Source organism: Nanorana parkeri, unplaced genomic scaffold (genome assembly GCF_000935625.1).
Source record: "Nanorana parkeri isolate BGI_ZX_2015 unplaced genomic scaffold, ASM93562v1 scaffold942, whole genome shotgun sequence".
Classification (NCBI taxonomy): domain Eukaryota; kingdom Metazoa; phylum Chordata; class Amphibia; order Anura; family Dicroglossidae; genus Nanorana; species Nanorana parkeri.
The window spans coordinates 177,399-183,414 of record NW_017307210.1 but is presented as its reverse complement, the minus strand read 5'-3'; positions in this window follow the sequence as shown (position 1 = coordinate 183,414).

The following is a 6,016-nucleotide window of genomic DNA, read 5'->3' as shown; positions in this document are numbered from 1 at the left end:
TTCCTGACTGGAGTTCCAACTTTCATTCAGTCAACCACGATGCAGTTTTATACAGCCGCAGTTACCGAGTTAATTATCTCCAGCCTTCTATAGACCCGGAGGGCCCCGGAGGGCAGCTTTTCAAATCAATCAAACATCTCATTCAATCACAATGCATATTAAAGCTCTATGAAATCTTAAAACTCTTAGTCCAGACATGTATTTGTTTACCGAAACGTATTTTATAACGACTGATAGCACCGTCTGAAATCTGTCTTTAAATGGTCAGCCCCAATCACACTTGCTACGCGGAAAACACACATCATTGGTAATGGCACCTCAGATTGGGCATGTTGACTGTAGGCCAGCCTATTGAAATGAAGGGGGCGTCCCTATGTGAATGTGCAGGAATGCTGTGCGCGTTCACAAGCTAGCAAGTGTTAATAGGGCTCCACAGCAGGTATCAATATGAGACTGTGGATGTGTGCAATGTAAGCCGATCACAATGTATTGCACTGCACAGTGATAGAGATTTACAGGGTTATTCACAAAAGGGTGAAGAGTTTGGAGAAGGCCGGAGAAGTGAACAATCTAGGACAACATCGCTGAACTGGACAGTGACCTGAATTGGAGAATTTGTCCAAATCAGCTATTTTGGCCTAGATTGTTCACTTCTCCGGCCTTCTCCAAACTCTTCACCCTTCTGTGAATAACCCCCTTAATGTTTTCAGGCACTGGAAGCCATTTTAGGGATGGCTCAGAGCTTCGCTGGAATTGAGAATCTCAGCAGTTTTTGTTGCCCTTTAACTGTCCAATGAGAAGGCAGGTGGCACAGGAAGCTGCAGTAGTGAATAGAGTGCCACTGTACAGGCTGTCAGTGTGGCATGGATCCCAAGAGCGACTTTACACAATTACAAACATTTGTCATGTAAGAAAGCCCTCGTGTATGGATTTTAACTGTAACCAGCTTGTTTTGCTAGAGTTCCTATAGGAAGCTTACAACCAGCATTATTCAAAGCACTTCCTGTGAGCCCAGGCTGTCATGGACACACCTCCTGGTGCTAAAGAAAGGAGCAGAAGGCATCCAGGCAATGGGGGTGGTCTAAGCTACAGCCTCAGGGTGCATACACCAAGTTACCTATTCCACTAATGGAGTCAAAGAAACACAATGCCGCTTTACAATAGTTACGTTGTGTTTATGTATGACTTTTACAGGTTCTCCCAATATATATGTACACATATTGGAGCGGGGTGCGGTATCCTGCCTACATAAAACAGAGTTGGGCTTTAAGTGTTAAAGGAGAACTATGGGGTCAGGGCTTTTCCCCATAGTTCTCCTAAGGGTAACGGGAGGACACAAACTAGCGTCCTCCCATCACCCTAGGCTCAGTATATAGGGAGCTACAGCTCGCGGTATACTGAGACGCCGCAGCCGGAGCGTATCCCGACAATTATGTCTGGATCCGCCCAGCTGCGTGACTGACAGCTGGCTCTGCCTATCTAGAGGCAGAGCCAGCTGTACCCGCCCCCTCCCCGTCCGTTCCGCCAGTCAGCGCTGGAGGATCGGAGCGGGGAGGGGGGAATCCAGCCGCTCCCCTGTCATGGCAGAGAGCCGTGACAGGATCGAGAGGTGAGCGAACGCCGGTATGTGTTCGCTCACCTCCCGATCTACTGAGCCGACCTGTGACAGTCTCATTGTCACAGGTCGGCTAGAACAATGAGGATGGAGTGAAAAGCACTCACCTCATAGTTCTCCTTTAAGGATAGGGGGGGAAGAGGGTTCAAGATTTGGGGTGACAATAACTGTAAAGCTTCCATACTCAATACAATATAAGCATTCAATTCCCTTTAGATCTACCAACAGCTATGTAGTTTATGGGCCTGTCTGACTGGATACAGATTTAATGAGTTGTTTAGGTTTTCCCATTCCAGAAGCACTTTAAATCTCACCACTGTAGGGGAAAGGGATGAAGCTATGTTCCTAAAGTGCAATCACTAAGTTACCTAGTCCATTAAAATAGTCCAATACAATGCAACTGTGTACTTCTGAAGTAACGGCAGTCTAATAGTTACATTGCTAAAGTATATTGACTCAGAGTGCAAACACCAAGTTACCTATTCCATTAAAAGAGCCAAAAATATACAATGTGACTGTAAACTTCTGAAGTAACAACAGCCTAAGGCCTCATTCACACGATGGGATGCCATTAAAGTTCATGTGTGTGTAAAGGCCGGCGTCCCAATACTTTTGGTAATATAGTGTAAGTGATAGAAAAACAGAGACCTTTCACCTACTGACGCTTCATTCAGCTGAAGGCTGGAACTAAGAATTCATGTCCATTCACATTTGCTTACCTTCCTTTGTTTGTGGCCTTTCTGTGATATTAGAAATGTTAAAAGAACCACATTCAACCTTTGCTATCAGTCCACAGAAACCCTATACACTCCGTACCACAGTTCCCGCCATCCTTATACACCCAGTACCACAGTCCATACCACCCTTATACACCCAGTACCACAGTCCATACCACCCTTATACACCCAGTAACACAGTCCACACCATCCTTATACAATAGGTACCACAGTCCAGAGCAATCTTATACATCAAGTATCACAGTCCACATCATCCTTATACACCCATTACCATAGTCCACACTATCCTTATACACCCAGTACCACAGTCCATGCCATCCTTATACACCCATTACCATAGTCCACACTATCCTTATACACCCAGTACCACAGTCCACACCATCCTAACACACCCAGTACCTCAGTCCACACCATCCTTATACACTCAACACCACAGTCCACACCATCCTTATATACCCAGTACCACAGTCTACACCATCCTTATACAATAGGTATCACAGTCCAGAGCAATCTTATACACCCAGTACCACAGTCCAGAGCTATCTTATACATCAAGTATCACAGTCCACATCATCCTTATACACCCAGTACCACAGTCCAGAGCAATCTTATACATCAAGTATCACAGTCCACATCATCCTTATACACCCATTACCATAGTCCACACTATCCTTATGCACCCAGTACCACAGTCCACACCATCCTTACACACCCAGTACTACAGCCCACACCATCCTTATACACCCAGTACCACAGTCCACACTATCCTTATACACCCAGTACCACAGTCCACACCATCCTTACACACCCAGTACCACAGTCCACAGCATCCTTACACACCCAGTACCACAGTCCACACCATCCTTATACACCCAGTACCACAGTCCACAGCAGCCTTAAACACTCAGTACCACATTCTACAGCATCCTTATACACTCAATACCACAGCCCACATCAGTCATATACACCAGTACCACAGTCCAGAGCACTCTTCTACATAGCTGCAGGAGACTGTGCTCTCCTTTGTGTTAATATACTGGACAGAAAGTTTGGGGAAGCGGAGATGAGAGAGCTAGAGCCAGCTAATAAAAAACCTTATGACTGTAAGTGCTTGGGCAAAAATGTAAAGAAAAACTTTACCGGGCAATTTATATTTGTATGATCCGGGATTCATTATTGAAAAAAAAGTTTGAGAGTTTAATACTGCTTTGAAGAACATAATACGGTCATTAATAAAAATGAATTGTGTTATTTGTGCAAGGCACAAAATACATTTTCTGGCATCATTTGGAAAGCTGAACATCAGAAGACGTAATACCTAAATAATAATAATAACAATGGAGCTTGTTAAAGAGATGGAAACAAGTTTTCAGATTATCCGGCTCAGGGATCATATCTACAGGACAAAGCTTTACCACCATCATGTTAACTGGTTCTGGGAACCCAGGCAATGTCAACAATCATATCCAGGGCCGGATTTCCCACAAGGCCTACCAAGGCCCGGCCTCAGGGCAGCGGGGAGTAGAGGGGCAGCAGGAGTGTGGAATTCCTATCTCCTGACTCCGGGGTCATGCAGTTCCTAGCGCCGAGTGGGTAGTTGCAGGGGCGTCCCGAGGCCCGGGTGTCACCTGGAGCCAAGACTGGGTGACACCCGGCCGTGACGTCATCGCGAATGCACGGTCATCTAGTTGACGCCTGCCGGCAGCCATCTTAGTGATGGACGCCAGTATAGAGAGGAAGGGATGTTCACCCGGTGGGATGAGGTATGCCGCCGGGTCCCCTCCTCTCTCCTGACACTGTCGGGCTCTCGGTCCACGACGGAGTGCCCGACTTTTTAGAGGAGGTGACACCAAATTGACTGTCAGTCATTTTTATGTCACCCCACCAATGGTGCCACACCCCCTGCACCCCCCTTGTGACGCAATGGGTAGTTGTTATCTACATTTAGCCCTGCTTTGGGCAAGCAGGCCTAAATGTAGAGCGGGGAAGCTGCTGATGTCGCCAAGATCACTTGTATGCAGTTCTGCCACTCTCCATGGGGGTGGGGGGTGGCAAGTAGGGGGGGCATTGAGGATCCTGGCCTTGGGGCAGCAGAGAGAGTAAAACCGTCCCTAACCATAGACCCTGTACAAATGCGTGACATCATTGCTTTATTCTCGATTCAGACATTCTGAATTTTATAAATAAGGGAGTCATGTGACCAGCAGCTCAGAGCTGTGCAGCTCCACTCCAGCAACTAAGCTCCAGCTCCGTCACATGATGTTGCTGTGGCTTTCAGCTTATCTAAAATGAAACGAGGACTTGTGCTCCAGCTCCGGAGCTTATCTAAAACACAACAAGCTCTTCTGCGGCTTTGGAGCTCATCGAAAAGTAAATAGGGACCGCTACTCCAGCTCCGGAGCTTATCTAAAGCAAATCAAGTCCTGCTGTGGCTTTGGAGCTTATCTAAAATTGAATAACGAGGGGTACTTCAGCTCTGGAGCTAATCTTAAATAAATTAATGAGTTCCTCTTCTAAACGTATATGAAAAAAAACTATGAGCCTTGTTTTAGCTCCAGAGCTTTTCTAAAATCACATGATAAGCTCCGCTGTGGCTTCGGATGACTGCTACACCGACCAAGGAGTATATCTATAATAAAATGAGGAGCTCCAACTCTGAAGATGATCTGAAAATGAAGTGATGAGCGTTGCCTTAGCTGCAGGGCCTATCTGATCCGAGGGGAGCGCTGGTCCGGCTTTGGTGCTTATCTGGAGGAAAAAGAGAAGCTCTTCTCTGGCTTCAAAGTTGACTGAAAATAAAACGGTGATCTCTGCTCTGGCTCCGGTGCCCATCTAGAGTCAGATGATGAGCTCTGTTCCTGCGTCTGAGCTTTTCTAATATAGCATGATGAACTCTGCTATAGTGAGCTTACAATATAATTATGACCTCCGCTCTGGCTCCGGAGCTCATCTGTAGTTAAAAGGCGGCTCTACTTTGGTTTTGGACTTTATGTAAAATAAAGATCTCTGCTCGAACTCTGGAGCTTATCGATAGAGAAAAAAGATAAGCTCTGCCCCTGAAATAAATTAAATTGATGACCTCTGCCATGCTTCTTCTCCAGGGCCTATCTAGAGTTAGGATGATGAGCTCTGCTCCTTCTCTGGAGCCCATCTAGAGTTAAGATGATGAGCTCTGCTCCTCCTCCAGAGCCCATCTACAGTTAAGATGATGAGCTCTGCTCCTCCTCCAGAGCCCATCTAGAGTTACGATGATGAGCTCTGCTCCTTCTCTAGAGCCCATCTAGAGTTAAGATGATGAGCTCTGCTCCTCCTCCAGAGCCCATCTAGAGTTAAGATGATGAGCTCTGCTCCTTCTCTAGAGCCCATCTACAGTAAAGATGATGAGCTCTGCTCCTCCTCCGAAGCCCATCTACAGTTAAGATGATGAGCTCTGTTCCTTCTCTAGAGCCCATCTAGAGTTAAGATGATGAGCTCTGCTCCTCCTCCGAAGCCCATCTAGAGTTAAGACGAGCTCTTCTCCTTCTCTAGAGCCCATCTAGAGTTAAGATGATGAGCTCTGCTCCTCCTCCAGAGCGCATCTAGAGTTAAGATAATGAGCTCTGTTCCTTCTCTAGAGCCCATCTACAGTAAAGATGATGAGCTCTGCTCCTCCTCCGAAGCCCAT